A 19431-nucleotide genomic window follows, 5' to 3' on the forward strand; every position below is an offset into this window, starting at 1 on the left:
AGAAGGAGTGTATTCTCCTTTAACTCCAGGAAGATGCTAATGATTGCTCCCATTCTCTCAAGCTGCAGACTGTCCCTCTGCCTCATGACAGGAATTTTGGGTGCCCTTCCTCCACCCACGCTGATGAGAGGGCCCTGTTCCTGTTCTTCATCAATTTTAGGGAAAAATCCTAGAATGACACAGGTGTCTGTCATTCCCATTGGCTTCCCTTTTGCTTCAGAGGCTGGACACCTCCTTGACTTCATTCTACATTTTCCCGTAGCTGCTCTGTTCTAAATACCAGCTCAGCACTGAACTTGATAATTTTTTGAACAAACATTATCTCGTCTTTTTGGCTTCTTCCCAGAGGCAAATATTTATGTTCTATCATTGTTTCAGATTCCACTTGTATCATTTAAAAGAAAAAAAACCCTGTGTTGCTTTTACTTCATGAAAAAGCTAATTTTACATCTACATTAAGCTGAATGCAAAGGAAAACAAGCCCGGGGTGCATGTTTATAGACTCATGGCCACTGTCCTTTGGCCTTAAAATGTCAGGAATGGCACTTTGAATGGCTTTCTGTTTGCATGTTTCAGCCCCTGAGCATAGGAATTGACTCAGACATTTATTATCAGACTAGAGGCCTGGTGCACGAAATTCTTTCACCGGGGCGGAGGAGGGGGTCCCCTCAGCCCAACCTGCACCCTCTCCAATCCGGGACCCCTCAGGGGATGTCTGACTGCCGGTTTAGGCCTGATCATATCTAAACTGGCAGTTGGACATCCCTCTCACAATCCTGGACCGCTGGCTCCTAACTGCTCACCTGTCTGCCTGCCTGGTTGCCCCCAACTGCCCTCCTCTGTCAGCCTACTTGCTCCTCACTGCCCCCATGCCAGCCTAATTGCCCCCAACTACCCCCCCCTTCTGGCCTGGTTGCCCCTAACTGCCCCCCTCTGCTGGCCTGCTCACCCCTTATGCCCCTCCCCCACACCGGCCTGGTCATCCCATGCAGCCTGCTTGTTCAGTCATTTGGTCGTCCCTCACTAACCCTCCTGCCAGCCTGGTTGTAGGCAGCCATCTTGTGAGGGTGTGAGGGTTAATTTGCATATTACCTCTTTATTATATAGGGTGTTCTTCAGCCACCAGAATATCAAGTCTCTGTAGCAGGTCATTCTTTGGTGGATAAATTACTCCCACAAATCCTCCATCCCCTGGCTGTGGCTTAGGTCTTACATTTTTCAGCATCGTCAACATTAATCATTACTGTCATGATGTTTGTGGTGCAGTTTGACAAACCTGGGTCCATACATACAGCCGGAGAACATTTAGCAACAACATCTTAATAGTCAATTTCTTCCTCAAGCTCCTCAGGAGAGATTCTGGCCTTTCTTTATCGTTTATGTGAACGATGGGGAATTCTAGGCATAGCCTCCGCTTGGAGATTGGAAGGACACATTTGCCAGAAGGACATCTTCATAATAAAGAGCTCTCCGGCATGGGGATGACCCCCACACCCACATTCCAACCTTTTCCTGGTTGTATGTTTCCATTTCCCAAGTTCTCTTTTTACCAGAAGGATCCATTGTATGTTGTTTTTTCAAGCTTGACTCATTTCCTCCTGAAATTAACTTCCATGACATAATAGACTATTGGGTATGTTGACAAGAGTCTATTGTTTCTTGGTTTTGAATTTCCAAACTAGTGAGTTTCCACAGTCCTTAGGCGAGAAGTTCATGCATAACATGTGGAGCGAAGGGAAGAGTGCTCCTGGGGGAAGGGGGATGAAAGGAGAGGAGCCCTAGGCTGCAGTCTCAGGAGACGCCAGGCTTCAGAGACATGCTGAGCCCGTTTTAGACTTCTCCAGAACTGGAAGACAATCATTTGTGTTGTTTTAAATCACTAAGCTTGTTAGAGCAGCAGTAGAAAACAAATAGAGGTGAGAAAGGACATTCTAAAAGAAGAACCTGCAAAATGCAAAGGTCTTAAAGCATAACCAATTTAGAGAATGGGGGAGGTTTGGAGGGTTTGGAGTTGCATAATCAGTCAGGTAGAAGGGCTAGGGTAGAGATTCATATAAATAGAGGCAAGTAAGGTTACTCACAGCCAGACCAACGTCTTCTGCATTTGATTTTGTTACTACTCACCTCAGGATATTTTTCCCCTTGATTTTTAGAGAGAGTGGAAGGGAGGAAGAGTGGGATAGAGAGAGAGAGAAACATCTGTGTGAGAGAGACATATCAATTGGTGGCCTTCTGCACATGCCCCTAGCAGGCTGGGGAATCAAACCTGCAACCCAGATATGTGCTCTTGACCCGGAATCGAATCCGTGATTCTGTGGTGCCTGGGCAGGTGCTCTAACCACTGAGAACACTGGCCAGAGCTGGTCTTCTGCATTTTAAAGCAGATTTCTATCTTTAACATAATTCTGGCAGTAATGACCTGGAAAAACTGGAAGTATGAGACCAAGAGGATTTTTACAGTCTATAGAATTTTACTACATTCTATCCACATTAGCCCTTCACAGAAACTTAAATTAGATGAATACAAGAGAATAGGTTTTGTTAAACATAATAATATTCTCTACCATGCTTTTATCTTTGCTCATAATGATTCTTCATTTTCACTTATTTCATATAAGAATGAGCATAAGGGACCATTATAATAAGTGTAGCAGTGTACTGTAATTTCTCCTAGGACTTTACCATATGGCACCTGTCTCTTTGTTATTTAATTTAACTTGAGCTGTTAAAAATCAGACTGGTAAGAGCTCATATGTCATACTCATTAAAATGTCATATTCTTTAAAGAATCTACACCCAAAGAGACATAAATCCCTTTGATAAGGTAAGAGATATTTTTATGCTGTACAGCTAAGAATAAAAACTCAGTAAATGCACAAGAAACAAAAATTAAATGCATTTTAAAATAGAATTGCAGATAATTTTGCCTATTCAAGTCCTTGCTTTAATAACTCATTTGTCTTGAAAATGCAATTGATTTTATTTTTATTTTTTAAACAATTTTTTCTTTATTCTTAGAGAGAGGAGAAGGGAGAGAGAGAGAGAGAGAGACAGAGAGAGAGAGAGAGAGAAACATCAACCTGCTGCCTCTTGCATATCCCCTAATGTGGATCGAATCCACACCCTGGACATGTGCCCTGACTGGGAATTTAACCAGCAGTCTTTTGGTGCATGGGACGATTCCCAATCAACTGAGCCATACCAGCTAGGAAGGAAAATGCAATTGAATTTAGATGAATGCAATTAACTATTTAGGTGAATGTAACTCGTCATTTAATTTGCCTACTTATAATGATAAACAACTTAAAAAATGACTCAATCCAAATTATATGAAAGTAAAGATTATTGTGCTCGCTTCAGCAGCACATATACTAAAATGGGAACAATACAGAGAAGATTAGCATGGCCCTGCGCAAGAATGACACGCAAATTCATGAAGCCTTCCATATTTTGAAACACCAATCAGAAAGGATATATGCACCCCTATGTTCATAGCGGCACAATTTACCATAGCTAAGATTTGGAAACAGCCTAAGTGCCCATCAGCAGATGAGTGGATTAAAAAACAGTGGTACACAAGGGAATACTATGCTGCGGTAAAAAAAGAAGGAATCCTTACCATTTGCAACAGCATGGATGGAACTGGAGAGCATTATGCTAAGCGAAATAAGCCAGTCAGAGAAAGATAAATATCACATGATTTCACTCATTTATGGAATATAATGAACAACATAAACTGATGAATAAAAACAGATCCAGGGACAGAGAAGCATCGATCAGAACGTCAAACCTCAGAGGGAAGGTAGGGGAGGGTGGGGATAAGGGGGAGAGATCAACCAAAGGACTTGTATGCATACATATAAGCCTAACCAATGGACACAGACACCAGAGGGGTGAGGGCATGAGTGGGGGAAAGGGGGGCAATGGGATGATAAGGACACATATGTAATACCTTAATTAATAAAGAAAAAATAATAATAATTTTTAAAGATTATTGTCAAGCATCAGCATTAATAAAAATGCAAATTGCCGAAACCAGTTTGGCTCAGTGGATAGAGCGTCGGCCTGCGGACTGAAAGGTCCCAGGTTCGATTCCGGTCAAGGGCATGTACCTGGGTTGCGGGCACATCCCCAGTGGGGGATGTGCAGGAGGCAGCTGATCGATGTTTCTCTCTCATCGATGTTTCTAACTCTCTATCTCTCTCCCTTCCTCTCTGTAAAAAAACAATAAAATATTTTTTAATACAACCTTGAGATATTTTACACTGACTAAAGCAGACATTATAAAAAAGTACTCTAGAAATACTGTGGTGATATTAGTATACATATTCCTTACAAAGAAGATTTTATAAACTCTACATTTTGTACCAAATAAATGGCATTATATAGCAAAAACCATAAGATGTTTGTCCTCTTTAATGTAATTAACTTATTCTTATAATAATTCAACAATCTATAATGATTTTATCCCTATTTTTAAAGACATATTTTTATTGATTTCAGAGAGGAAGGCGAGGGAGTGATGAGAGAGAATCATGGATCGGCTGTCTCTTGCATGTCCCCTACTGGGGATTGAGCCAACAACCCAGGCATGTGCCCGGATCAGGAATTGAACTCTGACCTCCTGGTTCATAGTTTGACACTCAACTACTGAGTGACTCTGGCCAGGCTCATTTCTAATTTTAAAGATAATAATTCAACAGAAATAAAGAGTATATTATCGCAAAGATGTTTCCTTATAGTATATATTACATTCAATTTAAAAATGAGAAATAATTGTATTTAACGTTAAACTGCTAAATCATCCTACACCAACACTGTCAAGTATTATGCACACATTAAATATAGTCATGACGAGGAACATATAGAGAAATAAAAATGGCTTATTATAGATAAGGTAAAAATATCATAATACTCTGAGCAAATGTTAATAAAATTGTATTTATGTGTAGATTCTGGAATGCCAAAATGAAATCAATGCAGTGAATTATTTTTATTTTCTGTTACATTTTTAGGAAGAAAATATTTTTTTAAGTTAATGAAATTTTATTTACAACAAAAGGAATAACTATCTTTATGAACAATGTGAAATTCGGATTTATATTTACAATTCTGGTGTAAAAAATGCAAAATATTTAGACAGAAGTTACATTTTTAATTACCTAAAATATTTGAAATGCATTTTTTAAAGTTTTAGTTTTAAATGTAGAAGTACCTATATTGAAACAATATCCTGAACTTTTTTAATATAAAATAAATGACTACTGCTGCTTTTAGGGATGTCATTATTCTGGCCTTATAACCTGCTTACTAACATCCAGAGAAGATTTCTCTTTGGCTCCTTCATCTTGCATATTAAATTCACACTGCTAAAGTGTCTATGAAATTCCTTGGAGAAATATTGATATCCTCAGAATTAGCCAACATGGTAGCTGGGGACACAGAGATATTGTGTGATCTGAAAGGTTTTATTTGCATCCAGCCACCCTGGTTTTCTAAAGATCTGCTATTTATAATAATTATTTCCAAAAATAGAAATTTTAGAAAATTTAGAATATACTAAAAATATTGTGTTAATAAGAAGTATGAATGTCTTATTTCTGGTTCTGATATTCATGACCAAAGTTTTAGATTTATATGATGTGTAAGTTTTGGAAAAGATTTTCTTTACATACTTGAGCATTTTTTGTATAGTTCAATTTTATTTAAATTTTTATTTATAATATTTACTCAAATTCATCAAATGCTTTTTAAGCACTAAACTATGTCATCATCACATAATTCTTAATTTGTAATTATAAGATCCCTGAAATTTTAAAAAAGTGCATTTTTGTAACCAGTCTATTATTGTAAATTTTTATACTGAATTCAATTTTATCTTACTTTACTCAACTTTTGTATTTAATTTCATTACTAAAATTTCTCCACATTTCTTATGTACTGTATTTGTCAAGCTTTGATGTTACACTAATGATGGATTGATTATTTTTGGTGTGTTGTAAACACTTCTATGAAATTGATATTTCTGGTCTATGAAACTTAACTTGAACTCCTTCCAAATCATATAGGCCTGGTACATATTTTACTAATAGGTATTTTTAAATGTCTTTTCCTCAAGAAAACCATAACCTTGTTAACTGTTTTTTAAACCTTTATTGCTGAAAGTATTGCATAGGTCCTCCTATTTCCCCCATTAAGATCAGGAACAAGACAGGGATGTCTGTTTTAATCACTCTTATTCAATATAATTTCGAAAGTCTGCACCACAGCAATCAGAAAAGAAGAAATAAAGGGTGTCCAAACTGAAAAGGAAGAATTAAAACTGTCATTATTTACAGATGATGTGATACTGTATATAGAAAACCCCAAAGATTCTACCACAAAACTACTAGAATTTATAAGTGAATTTAATAAAGTAGCATGACACAAAAAAATCCAAAAATTAGTTGCATTTTAATATACCAATAATGAACAATCAGAAAGGAAAATTAAGAAAACATTCCAATTTAAAATTGCATCAAAATGAAATAAAATTCCTACGTATAATTTTAACCAAGGATATGAAATACCTATATTTGGAAAATGTTCAACACTGAAGTAAGAAATAGCAGAAAAATATAGATAAGTGGAAGCATATAATGTTTTCATGGGTAGGGAAAAATAATATCATTAAAATGTCCATACTGCACTGGCTGGTTTGGCTCAATGGATAGAGCGTTGGCTTGTGGACTGAAAGGTCCCAGGTTCGATTCCAGTCAAGGGCATGTACCTTGGTTGCAGGCACATCCCCGGTAGGGGGTATGCAGGAGGCAGCTGCTCAATGTTTCTCTCTCATCGATGTTTCTAACTCTCTATCCCTCTCCCTTCCTCTCTGTAAAAAAATCAATAAAATATATATTTTTTTAAAAATGTCCATACTACCCAAAGAAATACATAGATTCAACACAATCCCTAGGAATATACCAATGGCATATCTCATAGAACTAGAACAAATATTCCAAACATTTATGTGGAACCACAAAAAAAAAAACAACAAATAGCCACAGCAATCTTTTTTTTAAAAAATATATTTTATTGATTTTTTACAGAGAGGAAGGGAGAGGGATAGAGAGTTAGAAACATCGATGAAAGAGAAATATCGATCAGCTGCCTCCTGCACACCCCCTACTGGGGATGTGCCCGCAACCAAGGTACATGCCCTTGACTGGAATCGAGCCTTGGACCCTTGAGTCCGCAGGCCGACACTCTATCCAATGAGCCAAACCAGTCAGGGCACCACAGCAATCTTGACAAAGAAAAACACAGTTGGAGAATCACGCTGCCTGATATCAAATTATACTGCAAGGCCATAGTAATCAAGACAGCATGGTACTGGCATATAAACAACTACATCTATAATAATAAAGGCATAATATGCTCATTAGACTGGACGACCTTCCAGACGAAGCCAGGGCTGTGAGGGAAGCCTGGGTCCTGGGTGCCTGCTGGAGCCAGAGGGAATCCTGGGTCCCGGGTGCCAGAGGGAAGTCTACTCTTGCACAAGTTTTGTGCATTGGGCATCTCATATATCAGTAAAACCGAATAGAGAGCTCTGAAATAAACCTCTGTTTTTATGGTCAATTAATATTCAATAAAGAAGGCCAGAACATACACTGGGTTAAAGATAAATGGTGTTGGGAAAATTGGACAAATATGTGCAAAGAATGAAACTAGACCACCTTCTTACAATATACACAAAAATAAACTGAAAATGGATTAAAGACTTTAATGTTAGACTTAAAACCATAAAAATTCTAGAAGAACACAGAGACAGTATAGTCTTAGACATTTCTCATGGAAATATTTTTTCTTATCTATAATAATCCTATCTAATAAAAGAGAAACATGGTAACTAGCGTACAACCGTTACCCTTCCCATTGGCTAATCAGGGCGATATGCAAATTAACTGCCAGCCAAGATGGCGGCCGGCAGCCAGGCAGCTTGAAACTAACATGAGGCTTGCTTGCTTCAGTGACAGAGGAAACCAACGTTCCCCGCCTGCCTTGCCGGCCGCTGAGCCTGCAGTTTGAAACATTGTAACAAATATAGAAGCTAAACAAAACCCCAGAAACCTGCTTTCAGCTAGCCGGGATCACAGAGCTGGAGTTATACATTGTTTCGATTGTAGAACCCAAAAAAACCAGATACCTGCTTTCAGCAGCAGCAGAGGCCTAAGAGCTGGAGCCTCAGAGCTAAAGCTGGCCAAGAAAAAAAAAAAAAAAAAAAAAAGAGCGGTTGGGAGCTTCCGTCACCTGCCAGCCTGAAAACAGCCCTCAGCCCCTCACCCAGACTGGCCAGGCACCCCAGTGGGGACCCCCACCCTGAAGGGTGTGTGACCAGCTGCAAACAGCCATCATCCCCTCATCCAGGCTGGCCAGGCACCCCAGTGGGGACCCCCACCCTGACCCTGGACACCCTTCAGGGCAAACCAGCCGGCCCCCACACGTGCACCAGGCCTCTATCCTATATAGTAAAAGGGTAATATGCCTCCCAGCACCGGGATCAGCGGATCTGAGAGGTCTCCTGGCACCGGGATCAGCATGACGGGGCAGCGCCCAAACCCCCTGATTGCCCTGCGGCTCTGTGTGCGACAGGGGGTGGGGTCATAACCTCCCTATCGGCCCTGCTCTGTTCGTGACAGGGGAAGGCGCCCCAACCCCGTGATCAGCCCTGCTCTGTGCCTGATAGGGATTGCAGCTCTGTGTGTGACAGGGTGCAGCGCCCCAACCCCCTGATCGGCCCTGCTCTGTGTGTTACAGGGTTCGGCGCCCCCCACCCCCCCCACAGGCCCTGCTCTGTGTGTGACGGGGTAGAGCCATAACCTTAACAGCAATTCATCTGTTTCTATTTTCTGAAAGAGATTATACAAAATTGATACAAGTCCTTCCTTAAATGTTTGGTAGAATTCACTAATTAACCCATCTGGATTCAGTGCCTACTAATTTGAATTTTGCATTGGATAATATCTGCTAAAATGTTGACTATTAATGAGAAGCATGGGGTATCTTTTTAAAAAAAATTTAATGGAAGTATCACTTGAATTTCTGTACTTAGTAAAATCCTGGTTTTAGGGTTAAGATTATATAAATTATGCACGTTATAAAAAATTAAACATCAATTATTATTTCCTTGAAGGTACTTTCCCCCCCCCTGAAATGGGTTAAAAATTATGCAAAAATATTTCCATTGCCTGTGGAGAAAATCTCCTTATATCTATTAATAAAGTGTGCAAAAAAGCATTAACATAGCAGATCCGATTGTAATTCTTTGAAAGACCTGCTTAGCAGTTTGACCACTGGCTGGTGCCCAGGAACTTGGGTTTGGGGGAGGATTATTATCACTCTAATGGGTAAGAGTGGCTCACTGTGCCTAACCTGTTTGTACGAACTATGTGGGTTCGTACAGGTACTCCCTTCTTTTCTTCTAGGAGTCTGAAATTTTGATACATGCTAAGCAGAGGGTGTTTGTGTGACCAGCCCCTTATAGAAACCCTGGACACTAAGTCCCTAACGAAATTCCTGGTAGATAACATTCCACATGTGTTGTCAATTCTTGTCGCTAAGGGAATTAGGCACAGATTCTGCGACTTCATTGGGAAAGAACTCGGAAACTTGCACCTGGTTTCATCCAGACTCTGTCCCATAGGCCTTTTCCCTTTGCTGGTTTTGCTTTCTGTCATGTCCCTGTGATAAATTATTGACTGTATGCTGACTTCTGTAAGTCCTCCTAGCAAATCACCCAACTGGGGGCTGATCTTGTGGATCTCCAACACATAAGGTGTTTTATAGCAGAGAATTTCCGAATATTATATCAACCTTTTATTCCTAGAATAAATCCACTTGATTATGGTATATCAGTTTCTTAATGGGATGTTGTCTTCTGTTCGCCCATACTTTTAAAACTTAAATCAGTACTAATGTTAAATTTGTCTGTAATTTTTATTTCTAACTGTTTTTTTATCATGTTTAAGTGTAATTTAGAAGTTTCCCTTTATTTTCTATGAGCTTGGAAAAGTTGGAAAAACACAGGGACTATCCAGTCTTTGAAATGTTAATAGAATTTTCCTTTGAAAGTACCTGGGTTTGATGATTTATTGTGAGGACGTTTCTTAGCACATTAATATATGATAAATGGAAATTAGCCTACTTAGGTTTTAATCCATACTAAGGTTAGTTTTAACAAATCATATTTCCCTAGTAAATGATCATCTTATCTTTCAAATATATTGCAGAGAGATCTTAGAGTCTTAAAAGAATGTACTCTGTTTCAATGATTACTTACTCCTTGTCTCTTCTTAATTTTTTTTTTATAATTTATGTTTTCATCTTTTCTCTTAAGTTGTCTGGTAATTGGTCTTTTTGAATACATTTTTACTAAAACAAATCATTTTTATTAATTATATACCAACTGTTTCCCAATCTTTACATTGTTGAATTTTGCTTTTGTCTTTGTTCTTTCCTATCTTGTTCTTTTATTTTGCTTACCTTTCTTTTTCCATTTTTTAAAGCTGGGAATTTCATTTACTTATATGTTTTATTAAATTTATTAGGGTGACATTGATTAATAAGATTATATTGGTTTCAAGTATACATTTCTATGATACATGACTGTATACTGCATTGTGTCCCCAACACCCAAAGTTAACTCATCTTCTGTCACCATATATTTAGCCCCTTTTATCCTAGACTACTTCCCAATCCCCTCTCCTTCTGGTAACCACAATACTGTTGTCTGTGTCTATGAGTTTCACTTTTATATCCCACATCTCTTAGCTTTTTCTGACTAACTTATTCCACTTAGCATGATATTAATAAAGTCCATCTATTATAGAAGACTGGAGAAAAAACAAGCAATGCTTAGAGAAATGGAGTTACACTTTATTATTTTTACACCAGTGGGCTCAGAGAAAAATTTCAAAATTTCAAAAATTTCAAATTCTGGGCAACAACATGGAGGAAGTTGTCTATATCTTTTTCAGTCCTTTGTCTCCCAAATATGGGGTTTTCCTGTCCCCCTTGCAAGTTCTTAAAGAGTCCTATGTGCTGGGGCTTTGAGACCTTAACCAAAGGCCTGGCCTGGCACCAGCACTGATAACTTCGTCTGGGGAAGGTTTGTGGCCTCTCTAATATGGGAGTAAACAGGTCTTGCAGGACCAGACAATTAAAGGGGCAGTGACTAGATTCAGATTGCTAGCCCCCAAAAATGTCTCTTTCCCCATCACATCCATATTGTTACAAATACTATATTTTATCTTTTCTTATGTCTGAGTAGTATTCCATTGTATACTAGTATATGTACCACATCATCTTTATTCAATCCCCTATTGAAGGACACTTTGGTTATCTCCATGTCTTGGCCACCATGATAATGCTGCAGTGAACATAGGGGTGTATATATCTTTACAAATAAATGCTTTCAAATTTTTGAGGTCGATACCCAGAAGAGGGGTTCCTGGCTCTTAATTTTTTTGGCACCTGCCATACTGTTTTTCAAAGTGTCTGTACCAGTTTACATTCCCACCAACAGTGAATGCTGGTTTCACTGTCTAGTTGAAAATAGACATTCTAAAAGGTTTGATGTGGTATCTCATTGTAGTTTTGATTGGCATTCCCCTAATAGCTAATGAAGTTGAGCATCTTTTCATATCCCTGTTGGCTATTTGTTTCTTCTTGGGAGAAGTATCTCTTCAAGTCCTCTGCCCATTTTTTTAATTGGATTGTTTGTTTGTGTGGGAAACTCTTATATTTTTTAACTTTTTTGAGAAAATGATTTAAGGCTATAAAACTTTATCTGGCCAAAACCGGTTTGGCTCAGTGGATAGAGCGTCGGCCTGCGGACTGAAAGGTCCCAGGTTCGATTCCGGTCAAGGGCATGTACCTAGGTTGCGGGCACATCCCCAGTGGGAGGTGTGCAGGAGGCAGCTGATTGATGTTTCTCTCTCATCGATGTTTCTAACTCTCTCTCTCCCTTCCTCTCTGTAAAAAATCAATAAAATATATTTAAAAAAAAAAAAAAAAAACTTTATCTGGCCACTTCCTTAAGTTTCCCCTACAGTTTGATGTAGAATATTTTTATTATGATTAAGTTTTAGAAAACGCATTGCTATTTATTGTAATTTATATTTTATCCACAGTTTAATATAAACAGAAAAGTTTATATTAAGGGGAGGCTATGCCTAGAATTCCCCATAGTTCACATAAATGATAAAGAAAGACCAGAATCTCCCCTTAGGAGCTTGATGAAGAAATTGACTATTAAGATGTTGCTAAATGTTCTCCGGCTGTATGTATGGATCCAGGTTTGTTATAGAAATAGTGGAACTGTAGTTAACATACAATTAGCATACATTATAAATATCAAAAAGGCCACTTGTTTTAAATTTCCAAGTTGATCGTAAGTAGCTATAGCTGTATAACACCTGTGAAATATAATTCATTATAACAATATAACAGCTGTACATAGCCTTCACTTTTCACTAAAGAAATAAAACAAACAAAACCCACAAAAACTTCCTAAAACAGAGCATGAAATAGCTTGAAAGTAATGAAAATATCCTGTGTTGGAAATAAAAGAGTTTTCTTGATTTCCTATTTCTACCTGATAGAGGCCAAAGAACTTCAATAGTTCGCCAGCTATGCTGAGACAAATTAGATAAGAAACATAAAAAAAGATATTTGTGTAGAGTGCATTGCTCACAGATGCAACAAATTGGTCTTTCTGAAAATGATACCAGAGCAGTGGAGGCAGCTAAGGGCTTGTTAGCAAGTCCTACAGGTCTCAGGGGGTTCTAACTGTTCAAAGTCAGAGCAGAACACAGTCCAGTCTATTTCCACAGAGGTTCAAAAGAGGTTGCAAAACTTACTCTGGAAATCTTCAGGGGAAAAAATACTTCACTACTGTTTTCCGGTAACTTTCTATACCAGTATTCTCCGAATAATTTTCAAAACCATTTTAGGTTGGCCCCCGTGACCCATGAATCTGGCGACATTGATGGGAGTCATATCATTCTGACCTCACTGAACCCATGTTAGTGGGCAAGAGTGTCCAGTTACTTTTAGCCATGAAAGGCAGGTTTCCTAAAGTGACCTTTGTTGTGAGGTTTGTTCTGTATATTGTTAGCTCTCCTTTATAGAACATATTTTACTATTTCTCTTTCTATTTTTTTCTTTTTGTTACTTATTGTCAAGAGATAGATAGAAGCCTGCACAAGCACTGCTGCTCTGAGTTGCTCTGAGTCCATATATTCTTCTAAATTCTTCCCGACTACGCCAGGGCAGGTTCCTTCTCAAACCCTGCCCACTGTACTAACTGTGGGGAATTTAGTCCACCTTCCTCCTTATCCTCTGCTCTCTAGTTACAGGTTTGGGTCTGAGCCCCTCCACCTAAGGCTGGACCTCCTTCGACACCGGGTTGTAGACGAAGAAGCCATGAGAAGTTGAGGGTATATAAGAATGAGTCTTTAATGCAGGAGCCAGTGACCATAAGCCATTAGACAAGATAGTCCTTCATAACAGTGTCCCCATTAGGCAGCCATACCCCGGCTGGTAAGTACATATCTTTCCCACACAGTAGTAGCGGTCTCTGTACCCACAGTTATTGTCTGAGCAGCCACACGCCTCCTCCAAACTCATTGCCTTGCGTTGTAACAGTACCTGAGCGCTCTGGCTCAGCAGTTTCTCCTGTCTCTCCTGCCCACCACACTGTCTGGTTAACATGGTAGCTATACCTGAGCTCTCTGCGAGCTTTTAGCCTTACATGGTGGCAGTATCAGCTCTCAGCTCCATCTGAGCTCCCTAGTCTTTTTCCCTTCCTAGCTGTCTCTAGCAGAATAGCTAGTCAGTAACCTGTATATTACTCCAGAGACAAAGAAGGCTAGTTGCCAACAGTGACACCAATCATTTGGGTTACAGAAGGGCACAGCATACTGTGAGATCGCTGTGGCCTTGCAGCTATTTATGATCTCGGCCTTGGACATTTGATTAGGATTCCCATGCTCAGAGCAGCCTTGGCCATCAGGCATACTTTCCATAAGGCCTCTACACTCTAATTAGCCTAGGATATTCAGGGAATCTGGCGTGGTTCCCACACTTATTTTTGTGCGAGCATCTAGTATTTTAATAATGTCTCTTATGTTTATGTCTATAATAATAAAAGGGTGATATGTTAATTAGACCAGACGTCATTCCAACGTCATTCTGGATATCCTTCTGTACGAAGTGGGGGCCAGAGTGAAGCCCGGGTCCCAGGTGCCTGAGGGAAGCCTGGGTCCCGGCAGCCGGGAGAAGCAAGGCCTACTCTTGCACAAATTTCATGTGTTAGGCCTCTAGTTTTTCTATAATTTTCATTCCCCCTACATTCTCTCTCACATCATGTACTTACTCATACAGGCCATTGCAAAACTTTTCTCTATTGGTTCCATGGAATTGCCCCTCAGTAACTGGTTAATCTTGTAAGGTTCCATGATTAAGGCACCACTCTTTCTCACCTGAATTATTGCAGTAGTTATCTAACTGGCTTTTGATTTTTACCCTTTTCTCTTAAAATTTATTCTCAACATGGAAGCTAGTGTGATTTTTTTAAATGGCAAACAAATGTTATCCCTCCTCTGTTGAATAATGACTCCAATAATAATGGCTTTCAGTGTCTCCAAAATTACTTAAAATGTCCGCTGATGTCCAACACGTTCTGAGCCTTTCTTTCTTATATCTCCTTGACTCTGTTTCTTACTACTTCTCCTTTATAGCATTTCACACTCCCTGGATGTGGGGCTATCGGTATTACATTGATATTGCTCCTGCTTCTTCAGTCAAACTTTTTCACATGGTGAGGGAATGGAGGAGCTTCTGAGATTCCTGTAGAAAATAAGGCAAACATTTAATCAATTTTAATGGCACTTTAAAAAATAAATAAGAGCTAATAAAAATATAGTTTTAGGAAAATATTTTATTGAGATCAGAAATCTGTTTGCTTATGATTATGAATAGTTACTTAAAAAGAATATTTAAATTTCTAATTTTGAACTTATACTTTAGAGTCATTACCTTTGAATAACAGTGAGCCTAGGATGTTTCCCAGGGTCGTGTCTCCTGACACCAGAGAATGAGCTCCGTGGACCAGAAGATTCAAGCAAAAGTGTGAAAAATTCATTACAAGCAGATCAGACTCCCCACATAGGGATGGGGGCCCAATAATGGGTTGCCCCCTTTAAGCCTTGTAGTCCAGGGATATATATTTGCTACAAGCCTGCTTCTATATCTATCTCTGTTGCCACCTGATTGATTCCAATTGTTCTTGCCCAGCAACGGACCTGAACTTTCTCTGCTTCCATGCATTAGTACACCTTGTTGCTGCAGGCTCTCCCTTGTTTTCCCATGCTCCTGCTCTGAGTCCAAAAACATTTTATTATTTTTGCTTGGTTCATTTCTGTGATTAGGCTGCTCAAACTGCCATGTCTGCCCCTGCCTATGTTCTGTCTGCCTTTGTTTTCCACTGGACCCCTGCCCTATCTGCCTGCGTTTCAAATTAACCCTTTCAGGTGAAAATTAATGATGCCTATTCCAAAATAACTTCTGCCTTTCAAGTGGTTCTTCCCTCAAATTTTGGGAGTGTGTGGTCACATGTCCTTTCTAAAATCCCAATGTAGTTCTGATAGACTTTGTAGGGAGGACAAACTCCTTATTCCCACCCCAGGACATATTTCCCTTGAGTCTGAAATTACTATGGAAAGTAATTACCTTATTGGAAAACCATAAAGCCAAATTATTTATTTTTTTAAACATTTTCATCCTCCACCATTCATTAGATTCCAACAATTTAACATAAAAATTATTTAATAAAAAGTTTTTAATAAGAATTTCTAAATAAGCCAGTCAAAGAAAGATAAGTATCATATGATCTCACTCATATGTGAAATCTAAGGAACAACATAAACTGATGAACAAAAATAGACCCAGAGACATAGAAGCATTAAACCTACTATCAAACCTCAGAGGGAAGGCGGGGGAGGGTGGGTGGGAAGAGATTAACCAATGAACTCATATGCAGAGGTCAATGGGGGGAAAAGGGGACATAAGTAATATTTTTGTGGACAAATAAAAGGCCCTATTGCTAACCTGACTACCTCAGGGAAGGCCTGCATGGCGGTTTTGCAAACTCAAAGACCTAAAGTAACTACAAAGGATGGTCTGAAATTAAAACTTCAACTAAAAGCAATTTATAGTGGGTAGTCATGTCCTAGGCCAGTATCTTCCCTGACAAAGGTCAATCTTTACCTTACCTGAGGCTATTGTCTTTTTGCATCTAAGATAACACACCTGTGAAGTCAGGGTAACTTGTAACTTCCCTTTTTCTGGACCCCTCGGGGCAAAACCAGCTGAGCCTGGGCAGCCAACACTGAGACCATAAATCCCTTCATTGTTATTGTCATCATGTTAATTGTTAGCTGTTAACTATCCTGTACCCACCTCAATAAAAGAAGTATGTGTCTATCATTTTACTTTTTATGCTTTCCAGAGGCTTCTTACATTATCTTCCTATTTTTAAATTCTTTTTTTCTTTTTGCTCTTCTTCTTGGATGTTTTATGCTCCTCATATTTCAAATCATTGATTCTCAGATTCCTCTACTGTTGAATCTCTGTAAATTATTCTTTACTTCAGTTGGTGTAGTCTTGATTTCTGACTGGTCCTTTTTTATGTCTTTGACTTTCTCACTAAGATCCTTTGTATGTCCATATGTTTTAGGAATCAACTTGTCAGTTCACACACCCAAAAATAAACAAACAAACAACAACAACAAACACAGCTGGGTGGGTTTTTTTGTTGTTATTGTTTTGGGGCAGGACTTGCGTTGAATCAATAGAGTAATTTAAGGATTATTTTTATTTATAAAACAATGTCTGACAAGTCATAAGTACTGGATACTTTTCCATTTCTGTAGGCTTTCTTTAACGTCTTTCAACAATGTTTGTAACTGTCAGTATACAAGTGTTGAGCTTATTTTGTTAAGTGTATCCCTAAGTATTTTTTTCATGCTATTGTAAATGAAATTGTTTTCTAAATTTTCAAGTTTTTCATTGCTGTTGTGTAGAAATGCAACATTTTTTATATTGATCTTGTGGAGAAAATACAGTTTTGCCGACTTTTTTATTTCGGTCAAGTGATATTAACTTTGTACATCTGGCTTTCAGAACTATGAGGAAATAAATTTTTGTTGTCTTTAATACAAAATTTATGGTATTCTTTTATAGTAGTCAAAAGACACTAGTTAAATATCTATTCAGATTTTCTATTTGACTTGAGTCAGTTTCTATAGTTTGTAATTTTCTAGAGAGCCATCCACTTAATCCAGTTAAAAAATTATTTGGAATGCATGTTTTTGGTGTCCTCTTATAATCACTTTGTTTCTCTATGATTGGCATTAATTTCCCCTATTTCACACACATGTTTCTCAAAGGACATGGACAGAATGTTCATAGAAGACTATTTATAATGGCCATGCAATGGTCCATTTTATGTGTCAACCCCACTAAACTATATTGCTCAGTTATTTAACTAAACACTAATCTAGCTTTGCTGTGAAGGTATTTGCAGATGGGATTGACATCTATAATCAATTAATTTTTAAGTAAAAGAGATTACTCTTATTAATGAGGATGGAACTCATCCAACCAGTTGAAGACTTAAAAAATAAAAACAGGTTTCCCAGGAAAGAAGGCCTCAAGACTGTAACATCAAATCCTTCTGAGTTTCTAGCCTGTCAGCTTGCCTTGCACCCTTTGGACTTGCCAAAACTCCCAAAACTGTGTGAACCGATTCCTTAAAATATGGAAAACAAAGACTAGTTTAAGAAGCCAGAGTAGTGGCTGTCTTTGCAGGGAAGCATCACGAGAGAACCTTCTAAGATGGTCATACTCCTTTACTTGAGCTGGATGGTGTTAGCACCAGTGAGTTCACTTTGTGAATATTCAGTGAGTTGAGGCTTTATGATTTGCTCATGCATAGTTTTTCTCTCTCTGTCTTTGTCTCTCTCCCGTCTCCTGCTCTGCTGGGTATATATAGTAGTGACATGACATTGATTACATTATAGCAGTGGTTCTCAACCTTGGCTGCCCATTAGAATCACCTGGGAATCTTTTTAAAATCCTGATTTCTGGGCCTCATCCTCCGAAAATTCTGTTTCTTTGTTATGGGGTGGGGCCACAACATTAGTAACAAAGAAACAGAATTTCTGGAGGATGAGGCCCAGAAATCAGGATTTTAAAAAGATTCTCAGGTGATTCTAATGTGCAGCCAAGGCTGAGAACCACTGCATTATAGTCATACTTCAAATTCCCACCATTGTTTCTACTGAGTCAGGGATTTCTGAATAAACAGTGCTGAATACAAGACGATGGGCTAAGAGCAAGCCTTGGAGAAATAACACAACTGTAGGCTAGTAAGAGAACTCCAGAGAGCTCTTTATTGTACTTAAGGGACAATGAGGTCCAAGGTCCTGGAGATTATTTTTTTTTAACTTTATTTTTATTGTTGACACTATTACAGATGTTTCAATCGCCCCCCGACCCTTTGTCCACCTCCACCCAACCCTCAATCCCCTTCCCTCTGGCCATCACCACTCTGTTGTCTGTGTCTGTGGGTTATGCATGTATGTTATTTGGCTAATCCCCTCACCTTCTTTTATTCAGTCCCCCCTCTCCCATCCGCTCTGACAGCCATCCTTCAGTTCCATGTATCCATGCCTCTGTTTCTATTTTGTACCTAGGCACCAGAGCTAATTTGAGGCTTAAGAAGATGTATTTACATTTCAAAAGATTAGAGGGAAAAGCCAGAATTCTCTATACTTTTCTAACCTCATCCAAGGAGTGAATGTTTTGTCTCTCAGGGAGAGAAAGGAGCAGCTGCCACTTTTTTCTGGATATAAGCAGAGAAATCCAGTTTTATTCACCCCTTATAATGAAAGCTCTGGCCACTTATATAGAAAATCTTTCCACTTGGCTTTTGTAATACTAGCCCAGGGGTAAGCAATTGAGGAAGGGAGCTAACACATTACCATATAAATAATAATAAATAATCTGTGTCATAAAAAATACACTTCATGTACACATTATAGATAAAATCAACATGAAAAACTAGATAATTTTGGTATCTTTTAATACACTTATTAACCATTTGTGTAATAATTTTTGAAGTGCGGGCTGAAGGATTTTGATCCATTTTTCTTTTGGGTTCATGTCAATTTTAATTATAGGTTTTAGTTGCTGGGGTAGCACTTCAATCACAGGAGAGGAATCCATTGGAAAGGGAACAAAGGGAAAGATAAAAGACACAGAACAGGTATGAACCTAAAGGGAATAATCCCCACGTGAATCAGAAAATTCTAGGTTTATTAAAAA

General features: G+C 38.6%; 1 non-coding gene and 1 pseudogene across 1 annotated transcript; one reads left to right on the top strand and one right to left on the bottom strand.

Moving 5' to 3' along the window:
• Positions 1-525: 525 nt before the first annotated feature.
• On the bottom strand, positions 526-1563 carry LOC118665800 (annotated as a pseudogene).
• A 1784-nt stretch (positions 1564-3347) lies between these two features.
• On the top strand, positions 3348-3453 carry LOC118666637. The gene has a single exon (XR_004970997.1). It is a non-coding gene; the product is annotated as a U6 spliceosomal RNA (small nuclear RNA).
• Positions 3454-19431: the final 15978 nt, after the last annotated feature.

Source organism: Myotis myotis, unplaced genomic scaffold (genome assembly GCF_014108235.1).
Source record: "Myotis myotis isolate mMyoMyo1 unplaced genomic scaffold, mMyoMyo1.p scaffold_m19_p_11, whole genome shotgun sequence".
In the NCBI taxonomy this organism is placed as follows: domain Eukaryota; kingdom Metazoa; phylum Chordata; class Mammalia; order Chiroptera; family Vespertilionidae; genus Myotis; species Myotis myotis.